This window comes from Cricetulus griseus (assembly GCF_003668045.3).
Source record: "Cricetulus griseus strain 17A/GY chromosome 1 unlocalized genomic scaffold, alternate assembly CriGri-PICRH-1.0 chr1_1, whole genome shotgun sequence".
Taxonomy (NCBI): Eukaryota; Metazoa; Chordata; class Mammalia; order Rodentia; family Cricetidae; genus Cricetulus; species Cricetulus griseus.
The window spans coordinates 212872787-212886641 of record NW_023276807.1 but is presented as its reverse complement, the minus strand read 5'-3'; the positions used below and the strand labels follow the sequence as shown (position 1 = coordinate 212886641).

General features: G+C 45.7%; 1 protein-coding gene and 1 long non-coding RNA gene across 3 annotated transcripts in view; one reads left to right on the top strand and one right to left on the bottom strand.

Moving 5' to 3' along the window:
- Positions 1 to 11230: 11230 nt before the first annotated feature.
- On the bottom strand, positions 11231 to 13423 carry LOC103162185. The gene is made up of 3 exons (XR_003480156.2): positions 13268 to 13423; positions 12923 to 13100; positions 11231 to 12497 (listed from the first exon to the last, which is right to left on the bottom strand). It is a non-coding gene; the product is annotated as an uncharacterized LOC103162185 (long non-coding RNA).
- Positions 13424 to 13505: 82 nt separating this feature from the next.
- Lats2 (large tumor suppressor kinase 2) overlaps positions 13506 to 13855 on the top strand; it is a 57998-nt gene continuing 57648 nt past the window's right edge. For both annotated transcript variants that reach the window (XM_027390460.2, XM_027390461.2), the window contains exon 1: positions 13506 to 13713. The gene's annotated coding sequence lies outside the window, so the exon portion shown is untranslated. The remainder of the gene's footprint in view (positions 13714 to 13855) is intronic.

The following is a 13855-nucleotide window of genomic DNA, read 5'->3' as shown; positions in this document are numbered from 1 at the left end:
AACTGGAGTAAGCACCCTTGATAGACCAGCTATTTCTCTAGCCTCCTATTCATGTTCGTCCACAAAATACTAGAGCCTGGATAATTTATAGAGAAATTTATTTTTCACACAAGTCTTGAAAATCCAAAATCAAAGTGCCAGCATCTGCCCAGGGCCCCTTGTTACATCTGTCATGGTGAAAGGGAATTACAGTAGCCTGCTGTACTTGATACAAGCTAGAGGCACCTGGGAAGAAAACAGTATCAATTGAGGAACTGCCTCAACTGTAGGCAAATCTGTGGGGACATTTTCTTTTTCTTTTTAAAGGCTTATTATTTATTTATTTATTTATTTAGCATGTATAGGTGTTTTGCCTGCAAGTATGTGCACCATCTGTGTGTCTGGTGCCAGCAAATGCCAGAAGAGGACACCTGACCCCCTGGGAGTGCAGTTACAGATGACTGAGCCACCACATGGGTGCTGGAAACAGAACCTGGATTCTCTGCAAGAGTAGCCAGTGCTCTTAACCACTGAGCCATCCATCTCTCCAGCCTTGTGGGGCACTGCCTTGATTAATGGTTGATGTGGGAGTGCCACCCCTGAGCACAGGGTCCTAGGTTATAGAAGGAAGCAGACTGAGGGAGCCATGGAAGACAAGCTAGGAAGCTTCCTGAAGCCTCTGCTTCAGTTCCTGCCTTCTCTGCTTTAGTTCCTGCCCCGAGTTCCTCAATCATGGACCGTAAGCTGTAAAACAAGAAAATCCTTTCCTCCCCACGAGGTTTTCAACCATCACAGTAATAGAAATCAGACCAATCCACCTGTAGATACAGGATTTCCTTCGGATTCTCATAAGCCCATCAAGGGATTTTGTCCTCATTTCCTTAACTAACCCCAATTGGTTTCCAAAGACCCCACCTTTAAATACCATCAGCAAACACCTTGGAGGATTAGGTTTCCAGCACTTGAGCTTTTGTGGGTATGCATCCAATCATAGCAACAGGCGATTTGATTGGCATAAGGTTCCACCACTGCCCTTGAGGCTCACTGTCTCTCACTCAATGAAGTCTTGCAGTGGTGGTCTAGTAGATGAGCCTGGATTTGGCTTCTATATGTGTCTCATTTCATCATAGTGTTTCTCACAGGGAAAAAAAGTTTTCTTACTTTTCTCTTTCCTTCCTAACCCCCCCCCCCCCGCCCCAAACTTGTAGGCTAAGAATTTGTACATTAGTCTAAACACACGTCCAGTCACTGGGCACATCCTGGGCTATGCGGTAATGTGGGGGGGGGATGCTAGAGATACAAGAGTCATTGATACCCACTTCCTGTCCCCTGGCCTCCTCACATTGCGTGGGTCTTGCCTCAATGACTCTCCTTCCCATTCATAGTTTCTCCACGCCTTCTGTCACTGCTCTGGAGCAGAGGTTGGCAAACAGATAACAAATATTTAGACTTTTATTAGCCATATGGAATGTGTTGCAATTACTCTGCTGTAGAAAGAAAGCAGCCATGGGAGATATGGAATTGAATGTGTGTGGCCTCGTTCCAGTTACAGCTTGCTTCATGGCACTGCAATATGGATTGCACATCCTGTTCATGGGTCATGAAACCATCAACTTATAAGTAAATAACCCATATGCTATATAAAACAGACAATAGACCAGACTTGCTCCATGCGCCCTAGTGATGGGTGGACCTGTGTTCTTCCAACATGCATACGGTGGCACCCTAACCCACAGTACCTCAAAATATGACCTATTTACAGATAGGATCTATGTAGACATAGCCACCCTGAAGTGAAGCCGTCAGGGCAGGCCCTGATCAAGCATGACTGGTCTCCAAATGCAAAGCAGAGGATGCAGACATACACAGAGGACCAGCCAATCGTGTGGAGAAACACAGGAGGTGGCCACAGGCAGGGAGAGAGGGAGAAGAGCCTGAAATAGATTTTCCTCAATTTGTGGCCAAAAGACCACGAAGCAGAAAATGCACTGAATAACCCAAGCCGGCAAACATGGCTCAGCCACATAGCATGCTGTGGCAGCACTGTTCCCCTCGATGGTTTCAGGTGTTTATCAGCACACCTGACTCTGCTTATATTAGAAGCATATATGTAGATTAAAAGTATGTTTTCTCTTAGCTATGAATTACCTAGCTTGTGAGTGAGCTCAGTGCTTATCTTGAGCAGTGTACACACCTGTCTTATCGGCACGTACACTTTATAGGGGGAACTTGGCCTCTTGGCCTAAGTCACATAATCCAAAAGAGAGATGTGTTGGGAACCAGTACCACACACCACACAGTCTAATTTCTCTAAGGTAGCAATCTATCTAGTAGGTAAGAGCAGCTGGCCTTCTGGAGGGGAATGACACAGAGAGTGGCATTAGTGTCTTAAACACATAAATATCCCCTCTCATTCCTGAGGACATTCTTCAAGCAAAATCCCCACCGCCCTCCCTCCGTGTACACTGCTTTCTCTTAGGGATACTTATGGTAAAGTTGAAGTTATGAAGTGAGCACAGTGAGAGACTAACCACACTATGAGTAAAACAGAGCAGTCCTAACACCACACTGTAATATGTGATGGATGGTCTCTCCCAAAGTGGTTATGGCACAGCAATCCCCCTTCTTTTCCTTGCCCTCCTCCCTCCCCTCTCTTTCCACCCTCTTCTTTTTGTACTGGTAGTTGAACCCAAGTCATGCCAGGCAAGAATTTTACCAGGGGAGCTATAGCCTATCCTAACTGTTTATCTCTTGAATTTTCCATTTAAAAATCTGGGGGCATAGTTGCCTGTGGGAGACCGAGACTTCAGATACAGGGGTGGGGACTACTGCACTTTTTTTTTTTTTGCTCTGTTCACTTTTTCTTCACGGTTTTTAAAGAAATGAAGACGTGAAAACATTGAGTGCTCTGGGATTTGGGTCCCTCAGTCCCTTCAATAAAATAGACAACCCAGGTGCTGCTGGTTTGGCACAAGCTCCACATTTGGTTCAGCCAGCTGTGGCCCTAGATTTTCCTGTGATGGCTACCAAGAAGGAATTGTCTGAAGAAATCTTTTGGGGTGTCCAGCAAGAGTAGACAGGCCCCAGTGTGGTGTCTGTGCAAGCTGCTGCAGTCTCCCCTCTCCAGGAATGTTCCAGTAGCCCCTACCTAGAATGCCCTGCCACTGGTCTGTGTCACTCCCTCCAGAAGGCCAGCCCCAATGACCTCGCCTGGCACTAGACTGCCATGTTAGAGAAATTAGACTGTGTGGTGTGTGGTATCGTTTCTCAGCACACATTTCTTTTTAGGATTATTTGACTTAGGCCTACTTCTCCCTATAAAGTACATGTTCTGCAGAGACGGGGGGCGGGGGTGAGGGTGAGGGGCTCAACAGTGATGCTCAGTCTTAGCACGGAGCCTAAAACTCACAAGCTAATTCATAGCTAAGTGAAAACATACTTCTAATTCCACCTAAAGGGACAAAGTCCTTCTGCACTCAAAGACTTTATACCTTTTGCAGTTCCCTTTATACGTGTCCACTGTTTACTACTTAGATAATGTTGACCAGAATGGGTGGAGTCAATAAAAAAACATTCAGACATTGTTTCCTGACATTGTCTCTTCTTAGCTTTTTGTTTGTTCATCTATCTGTTGGAAATTAACCTGTGGCTCAGATTAACCTTGAACCTAAGGTTCTCACTGGCCCTAACTCCCAGCAAAGCCAGACTTTAGGTGCATTTTTTGCTGGGTTTTCATATGTAAACTGCATTTATGTCTGAATCTCAGATAAGTAAGTTAAGAGGCTGAAAAGCAAGACCCTACTAAGACCTACACTATCTGACTTCATCGTTCCAGACAGACCTAATATTCAGGTTTAACTCTGAGTTGTACTTCAATCTTACTTTCAATTATGTGTGCATATGAATGCAGTCCCTGGGGAAGAAGCCGGAAGACAACTTCAGAGCCCCTGGAACAGCAGTTATAGATGGTTACGAGCTGCTTGATATGAATGCTGGGAACTGAACTTGGGTCTTCTGTAAGAACATGTGCCAGCCAGTCCTTCACTGTTATTTTAAATATAATTGTAACTGTTTAAAACATTTTCATTTTGAAACCAAGATCGATAACTTATGGTTGTAAACTTAGCACTCAGGAGGTACAGCCAGGAGGATCAGAAGTTCAAAGTCATTTTCAGCTATGTAGTGAGTTTGAAGCCATCCTGTGGTACATGATGTGATTTCCAGCACCCACATCATAATCACCAGTAACTCCAGTTCCAGGGGACCCGAACCCGCCACACATACAGACAAGCAGGAACACATACACACCCCTAAATAAATAGATTAATTAATTCTGGGACCAGCAAAATGGCTGAGAGGCTAAAGATGCTTGGTGCCACACCTAAGTATCCACGTGATTGGAGAGAACCAATCAGCATAAGTTGCCCACCTCCACTGTGGCCACAAGTATACACACAAATGTAAGAGAAGATTCTTTGTGTCTTAAAATTAATGGATCTCCAAGTGTCGTGTTTCATCAAAGGGAAAGTCATGCCCAGTGTTTGAAGACTGGTTTATTTCCAACTATTTGAACAGTGTAGCTTCATGCCTATGACCATTTAAGAGTAAGTAATGGTGTTATCCATCTGTCTGTAGTCATGCATCTCTTTGGAATACATGGTTATAATCTGAACCCAGGGGCAGTTTTGTATACTCTTCCTCTGCCCCAATTCTAGCTGGGAAGTCCAGCCTTATATCCTTGGGCTGGGCCTGCTGACAATGCCAGCAGCTCAGGAAACTGAGGGAGGATGTCACAAGTACAAGGTCAGCTGGGTGACGCAGTAAGACTCTGCCTCCAAGTAACAAGCTAAGAATGGATGAGGATAGGGAGGATGTAAAGACACAGCTCAGTGGCAGAAGGAGCCTCTAATGCAGGAGGTTCTGGGTTCACTCTCCAGAGTCACAAACAAACACACAGACTTAGTCATTCATGGGTAGGCCAAGCCTTCCTGGAATGACTTTATTTCTTATAAAAATAACACCTTGGTGCTCAGTAGCCATTTGCAGATAAAAGTGCCTTTTTTGTTGTTGGGGAATATTTGTTTACACTGTGTGAAGACGGATTGCTGATTGGTGTAATAAAAGCTGAATGGCCAATAGCTAGGCAGGAGATCTCCTCGGGATTTCCAGGGAGAGAGAGGAAGAGGAGGATGAATCTATCAAGAGAGGGAGACACCAGGAGACACTGAGAGGAATCAGGAGGTCCAAGATGGAAGAGAGGTAATGCCGTGTGACAGAATGTAGATTAATAAAAATGGGTTGGTTAATTTAAGTTTATAAGAGCTAGTCCTAACAAACAGAAGCTAAAGGCTGAGCTTTCATAATTGATAAGTTCCTTTGTTGTTATTTGCAGACTGGCGGTCCCTACTAGAAAGTACTGTTACTGTTTTGGCTTTCAGCAGTGAGTACATCATGGTGAAGTGTGGAGGAGTCTGGTTCACTTCAGGAGACTGGTAGAAAGAGACACAGGAAGGCGCTGTGGTCCTATTCCATTCTCTTTGCTTCAAGTGATGGGTTTTTAAATTTGCTTTGTTTTGTGTTTTTCAGATAGGCTGTCTTGTAGCCCAGGCTGGCTTTAAACTCCTGATTCTCCTGCCTCTGCTTTCCAAGTGCTGGCATTACTGGTATACCCGCCATGCCCAGCTTTGTAGTTGATGGTTATGGTTGTGGTCTGCTTGTTTCTCACCCAGGCTTACCTTGAATTTCAGGGCTCAAGGTACTGTTCCACCTCAGCCCTTGGGCTAGCTAGGGACCACGGGCATACACCACTACCTTGTTGGCTTTTAATTTGGCCTTACTTAATCATGGAGCCCTGTCATCTCTTCTCCCCACTTTGTTACTTTGTTAACTTTGTATCCCTGCTGCTCTGACATCCTCCCTGCTCTCTCCAACTCCATTCTCTGCATGCCTCAAATACCAGCCTCCCTCCTGACGGTTCAGCCCCTTTCCCTTTCCAAGGAGCATTATTTCAAAAGCTGGTCCTTCCTCTCACCTTTGTCCTTCTGAAAGGGATTAGTTCTGGGGCGTTTGCCCAGTTCCAACTTTTCTGGGCCTTCGATTACTGATAATCTAACACGATCTGCAGCAATGCTTCCCTTTGCTCTGGCAGCCAGGGCCTCACCAGCCCGCTCTGTTTCTGCATGAGGAATCAACTTAACACCATCTCTTTACAGTTTCCTCCTGACTAGGTTTATCAAGCATCTAATGATAGCACACTTAATTTTTCTGTTTCTGACCTGGTATCTCAGAGATAAATGGAAACAGCTTGTTGTTAACATAACTGCTAACAAACCCAAACAGCACTTCACAGTTCATTTTAAATTCGAAGTTAAAAACAGATCATAAAAACATTTCCCTTAACATCGGTTATACAATTAACTATTTATTGTAGCTTTAGATAGGCTAGATGCTCCCAAGTGGCTCTGAAATGATCATTTTGTTACAGAAATGGACTGTGATAAGACAAAGGCCTTGGACTCATTCTTCATAAAGCTTACCAGTATTTGCTACAAAACAGTCTCTGTTAAAATTTTTAGCAGGTGTGGCAGCACATACCTTATACCAGCTCAGGGTCAGCATCAGCTACGTGAGATCCTATCTTAGAAATAATCAAGTGAACAAACAAATGTTTCTCTCTCTTTTTTTTTTTTTTTTTGGAGACAGGGTTTCTGTCTTTGGAGGCTGTCCTGGAACTAGCTCTTGTAAACCAGGGTGATCTCTAACTCACAGAGATCCGCCTGCCTCTGCCTCCCGAGTGCTGGGATTAAAGGTATGTGCCACCACCGCCTGGCCCAAACAAATGTTTCTAATGAGCTGAAACTACTAGTGCATAGCTTCAGTAATTGGGAGGCTGAGGCAGGAGCCCCATTTGGGCCCAGAAGTTTGAGACCAGAGTGGATCAGAGACACCGGTTCATTATGTTTTTGTTGTTTGTTTCCGAGACAAGATCTCTCATTATGCATGCCAACCTGGCCTGTAACTCACATTGATCCACCTGCCTCTGCCTCCCAGGTGCTGGGATTGAAGGCAGGCATGTACCATCATACCTGGCCTGTTTCAAGTTTTTTCTTTTTAACTAATTAAAAAAAATGTCTTCTCTTATGTATATCTGTGTATATATTTTGTATCTGTTGCCTGCAGAGACCAGAAGTTGGCTTCAGATCCCCTGGAACTGGAGTTACAGCCAGTTGTGAGCTGCCAGGTAGGTAGGTCATTTGGAAGCACAGCCAGTGAGTGCTCTTAACCCATGCATCATCTCTCTGGCCCCTGTTTTATGTTTTTGTTATTATTTAGACAGGATTCTCACTATGTAGGTCTGGCTGACCTGGAACTCACTCTATAGACCAAGGTGGCATTGGATTCAGAGATCCATTTGCCCCTGCCTCCTAGAGCTGGGATTAAAGGTGTGCAACCCCCACACCCCTGGCTTGTTTTACAGTTTTAATGAAAGGTTTCAGAACATACAGAAATTGGAACTTTTCCAGATATTGACAGGCGACATTCTGTTCATATCGGGACGTGACTTGAACGTTGCAGCAGGCCATAAACATAATGAGGAATACTCAAATACCATCAAACAGCGCCAGGAAAGCTCAAAGAGGGGGTGTTCCAGGAGAATGTCTACCAGTTCCCTACAAACATGAACCGTCAAAAGAAACTGTAACAGCAGAAGCTGCTGCTTTGAGCTGTCCTGGGAACATGTCTCAAAGTATTGAGCAATGCTGACTGATGCAACCCCATACTTTATTACTCACCTGAGAAGCAGAGTAGCTATTTGGAGAATGAGAAACTTTAGCATCACTGGAGGCATCTGGAAAAGCAGGTCTGTGCGATTTGCCAGGGGCCACCAACATGGTCCTGGTTCCTGAACTGCTCCAGCTATACATGGGAAGCTTGTGGCTTTTTTTTTTTTTTTTTGGCTTATTTTTTTCCAAGACAGGGTTTCTCTGTGTAACCCCCCTTGCTGTTCTGGAACTCACTTTGTAGACCAGGCTGGCCTTGAACTCAGAGATCTGCCTGCCTCTCTGCCTCCTGAGTGCTGGGATTAAAAGTGTGTGCCACCATCACCTGGCTCTTCCACGGCTAGAAGTAAAGAAATTAGAAATAATTTAAAACCAGGGCAGAGTTCACCTGCCTGGCGTGAACACTGCAAGTTAAGTGTGAGAGCTGTGATACTGGAGGGCTTTAGCCCTGACATCCAAACTGTTTTGTTGTTGAGGAAAGGTCTTCAGTGTTGGTAAGGGAAGTCTCAGGCCAGCCTTTGCCTTGCTTTTGTGAGATACCTTCTCAAGGGCTCCGAAGAGTGAGGATGACCTTGAATCCTGAGCATCTTGCTTTTACCTCTCATGTGCCAGGATTACAGGCCTGCCTGAGCCACCACACCCAACAGCCAAACTAGAAAACAAGTAGCCAATCAGCTAACTGAGGGAGGCAAAACAATGGCAGAGGAAGTCAACAGAGGCAACAATGTTTTCCACTTTCCATTTATATTCCATCTTCTTCTGTTTGCCACAACAAGGGGAGTGTTCTCTATACCCCAAGCAATTCTCTGCAGATAGAGTGCCCTATAAACATGTTGAGTTGTCATCAGGGCTGAAAGTCAGATTCCGCTGCTCATTGTTTTACAACCATTGGTAACTCCAGCTCCAGGGGAACTGGTGCCCCTCTTCTGGTCTCATTTGGCACTGTATGCAAATGGTACACAGACATACATGAAGGTGAAGCACCCATACAAATAAAATAAGAATAAATTCTGGGTGGTGGTAGCTGCAAACATGTTTAATCCTAGCACTCAGGAGGCAGAGGCAGGAGGATCTCTGTGAGTTCAAGGCCAGCCTGGTCTACAGAGTTCTAAGGCAACCAAGGCTACTCATTGAAGCCCTGTCTTGAAAAACCAAAATAATAAATAATCTTTTTTAAGTTTTAAAAAGTTCAAATGCATCGTGGAAATGAAGGGACCAGACCCTCACCCAGACCCCTGCTTTAGCAGCCATGACAGGCTGCAGAAAAGAGGCAGGCCTCTGACTCAGCAACATGTGCTAAGTTTCCAACCTTTCCCAGCCTTCCAGTCACTAGGAAGCCAGATACCCTCCCTGTGGCAAGGAACCAATCAGAAGTTAGCTGGTGGGCTCTCAGCATGCTTTATGACAACAGTGGAGTGCAGAGCATAGCAGCTGCTCTGGGAGGGCCTCCAATCAACTCAAGACAGGTCACCCAAGCCAGGAAGTACACCAATCCTGAGACTGTTGCTGACCGAGACATTTCCCTTGCTCTACCCCAATAAATTCCCTGCCTGTGATCCCTTCAAGTCCTTCTCAATCTGCCCACCACGTTGAACAGATGGAGGACCCAAGTTAATAGTTAATTCATTAATTAAAGACTCTCTTGGTGATTTTGTGGTTCAGAATTTGGGCACAACAGAAATACATCACCTAAACTAACCAAGGCGAGGTTAGCTTTCTTCCCAAAATTCTAAACATTTTTAGAACCAAAATAGCCAAAGAAAAATGAAGAAGGAGCTCTCCTGAGCTAGCTCAGAGAAACAAGTAAAACTCTACTGGTTCATTCATACAGCTCTCTTCACACTGTCTAAGCTGGCCTGGAAGTCTCAATCTTCCTTCCCCAGCATCTTGAGTGCTGTGATTTCGGGTTTGTACCCCAACTCTTGACCAGAAATGGTTAAAGCTTTAAACTTTGATACTTGGCATACTAAAGACGCCTTTAAAGTGTATCTGCTGTGCTTGTCAGTTGAGAGGTTCTTTATAGTTTCCTGTTGTGGAGGAAGCTGTGGCCTGGTTAATGAGACAAAACATATGGGGCTAAACCAACTCCAAAGTGAAAAGGATCCGTGTGGCATGCCTTCTTCCTAGTCATCTGGGTCTTTTGTGATCTGATCCTGCTCTGCATTTTCATGACTGTCCAGAGAGAACCAAGTTTTGATGGCAGATTTCATAAGTCTCCATCATACTGGTGACAGATAAGGAGACGAGCATGTGCCTGAAGACCACTGCCTGCTCTCCTAACACCTACATTGTGAAGAGGCTGAGTGAATAATCAGATTTTGTTTTTTCACTCAGAGACAACATGAGCAGGGTGTGAGTCTTAGGGGATATTCTGCCCCGATGGATGCCTAAACTATCCTATCCTTACTTCAGGAGCCGCACTGGCGAGTGGACAGCCAGTGTTAGCCACATCTATGACTTCTGTCTCTGCCCTGACTAGGGACCTGGGCTTTTGTGCTCCTCTCCTCCCTGGGCACACATCTCTTCTCTCAGACACACTCCTCCAGTCTTCAGGTACTGCTGGGCTATAGCCTAGTGGCAGAGGGCCTTCTTAGCACCTGGGAGGCCCTAGTTTCCACCTCTAGCAATGCAACAACAAAGCAACAACACTGAAAGTGTAAAGGGGTTTAATTTGGCTTGTTCCATATCTCTAGGTACATTATAATCATGACTTCTTGTGAAGAGAGCCTAGTAATTCAGTGCTCCTAAGCTCTGCTGCAGCTAGAGCTCCAGAGATTCAAATCCCAGCCCTTTGATCCTGGGCAAATTACTTGGCGAAGTTGTTGTTTTTCTATCAGAAAGGGTTGATAACAGGGCTACTTTGCAGATTGGATGAGATAACCTGGAAGCACCAGAGCATCACTGGATGGGAGGCTACAACACAGCACACACAAATAATGTATGGGTCTGCACTTGATTATTTTGTCACTAAAGATGATGTTGTGCTCCACTGGCCTTGTGTTCTCTGTGTCTCCTCAGCTACACACATCACGTGAGTGTGTATAGTTTGCTAATTTAAAAATATCCTTTGTGGGCTATCCTACTATCAATATACCAAAAGTTATTATAAAAAGTCACTGTATTCAGAGACTATACTTATATTAATATTATTTTAAAGATAGGGTCTCAAAGCTGGACTAGAATTCACTACATAGCATAGAAGACCTTCTGCTCCTCCTGCCTCCATCTCATTGTGCTGGGACTATGGGCCTGCACCACAATGCCTGATTTGATTGACTGTTTGGACATTTGTTTTCAATTTGTCTCTAATCTCAAATACATGTATTTTAAAACATTAAAGGCATAGTGTACTACAGCCTTTGTGACTCACAGCCATCCTAGTTCCAAGGGCTCCAATGCCCTTTTCTGGCCTCCATGGGCACCAGGCACACATATGCTGCACACACCCACATTCAAGCAAAACACTCAGATACATAAACCTAAAAAACACACATATAAAAGATAAATTTATTTTCACATGCATTGACATTTTTGCCTGCGTGTATAGTTTGAGCAAGGGTGCTAGATCACAGACAGCTGTGAGCTGCCATGTGGTTGCTGGGAATGGAACCCTGGTCAAACTATGGAAGAACAGCCGATGCTCTTAACCACTGAGCCATCTCTCCAGCCACCACTCTCATCCTTTTAATTAAAGCAATCAAGCGCTATAGATTAGGTTGAAGATTTTTCTCTCAGTCCAATTTCTGCTCCTTCTATATAGGCCACAGCTGCCATGAATTTGGTGTGTAAGAGTTTATATTCACACAAAATATGATAGTATGGGTTCCAAAGGCTCTGTTTATTTGTGAATATGGTATCATAATGTATAGTTCTGCAAATTGGTTTTTTTTTTTTCAATTCCACATTGGTTCTGAATTCTCATTTATCCTTTGGAAAAACAAAGCCAATTTCTTAGTTCCTGTACATATAGCACTATGTGAATGTTGGTCCTTCTCTGTTGGTGCACACTTAGGTTGTTCTTGACTTTTCACTGTTATAATCAGTATCATATTAGTCACTCCAAGTGCAAAAAAGTTTTAAGATTTAATTCATATTTATTTGTGTGTGTGTTTTATGTATACATGTGTGTATGTATGTGTGTGTGTACATCCACAGAGGCCAGAACAAGGCATTGGATCCCTTGGCACTGGAGTTACAGGCATTTGTGAGGTTTTTCAATGTAGATGCCAGAACTGTATAGCAATGGACTGCTAAGCCATCTCCCCAGTCCATTTGTATTAGTAAGCAACTTAAAGGAGATGAAGTGTTGCCTAGCTTTGTAAGTCTGTGGCCGGCTGGCTCTGTTCTCTTGCTAGGATAAAGCTGCTCACCTCACAGGCAACCCGGAATCAAAAGCCAGTAAGAGGTCCCATACTATGATTCAATTTACACTAGACTCCCAATAGGCTTCAGATTGGAAGTCAAATCTACAATACATGTACTTTTCTTTTTTATTTTATTTATTCATTTTGAGACAGGGTTTCTCTGTGTATCCCTGGCTGTCTTGGAACTCAATTCTATAGACCAAGTTGGCCTCAAACTCAGAGATCCGCCTGCCTCTGCCTCTGGAGTGCAGGGATTAAATGCGCTGCCACCACCGACGGCCAATCAGGGCTCCTCTTTCACAGGCTGAATTGTTGGAGATGTATTGGGCTCCCATCACCGTGCAAGATGTCAGTGTAAGCACACAGGGTCAGGCTGACAAAAAAAAAAAAAAAAAAAGCTAATCTGCAATCTGCAGGAGGGTTACTTATGAAAGTTCAAAGGACAGAGAAATGAGAACTATGGGGAGATTCTCTGGAAGAAGACTTAAGGGATTTTTTTTTTTTTTTTTTTTTTTTTTTTTTTTTTTTTTTGGTGGGGTTGGGGGACACAGTTCAGGACTAAAGGCTGGTGAGGCAATTATAAAACAGTCCGGACAAGGGTTCCTCTGGTAAAACAGCCTGAATTTAGCACAGGAGAGAGAGCTTGAATTCCTTCCCCAGTACAAAAATAAAATAAAAGCTGGAACAAAAGATCTTCGTTATTGTCTCTTCCGGAATTGAAACTTCAAATGTCACGATTGTTAATTAAAGAGGAAACCAGGTTGACTTTTGAAACCATTAGTCCTCACCATCACTTACCACAGACCGTAGGTGGTGGGAAGTGTGATGTTAGACAGCCAATAGTAAATGGAGGACTTGGCTTCCACGCTGTTATTTCTTCTCAGCGTCTGTCCCTGGACCAAATCCCCAAATGGAGGCTAAAGGAGTGGCCGAAGTGTAAACGCCAGTCTCGCTGGAGGGTCCGTACTGTTCTGTTCTACAAAACAATAAGGCACTTTCCGTAAAACGTGCCTGGGGAGGGAGCTGGCTAAATTGCGTCCTAATAAGCTGCGATTGTCAGGCGTCCTGGTTTTTTTATTCGATGCTCCGGTCTCAAGAGCCGACTCTACTTTTCGCGGCTTGCACCGGGGCCCGGGAACTTACTTTTTTTTAACCCACTGCTACAAGGCGCTAGGGAGAAGCGGCGCTCCCGGGCTGCGGACTTCCACCGCAGGGCAGGTGGCGGCCGGGCCGGGAGGTGCAGGAAGCGGCCGGCGGGGCGGAGCGGGCGCCGGGGAGCAAGGCCGCGGGCGCCCCGCCCGGGCTGGTATGCGGCCGGGAGTGACGCGGGAGGAGGGGTCACGTGACGCCCGTGGAATGCCAACAATGTAGCGAATGTCCCGCTCGGGTCTGCGCGTCGGAACCGCGGCGTGAGCGCCCCGGGAAGATGGAGCCTCCGCCGCCAGCGCCGCCGCCACCGCTGCTTCCCCGGGCTACCCCGACCCTGCGGGGTCAGCAACCACTGCCGCCGCCGGCGCCCGGTCTCCCGGCGCGCGAGGTCCCGGAGCCGCGGGCCAGGACGCCGCCGAGGGTGTAGAGCGCTCCCGGAGGTGAGGCTGGGGCCGCGGCCGGGAAGTTTGTCGGGACGGGGCTCCGCCCGCCCGGTCCCGCGGTCGAGCCGCCCTGCGGGCCTCGGAGAGTCCATCGGGCCGGTGCCGGGCGGGTGCGGGGCGGTGGGTGGCGGCGGCGGGG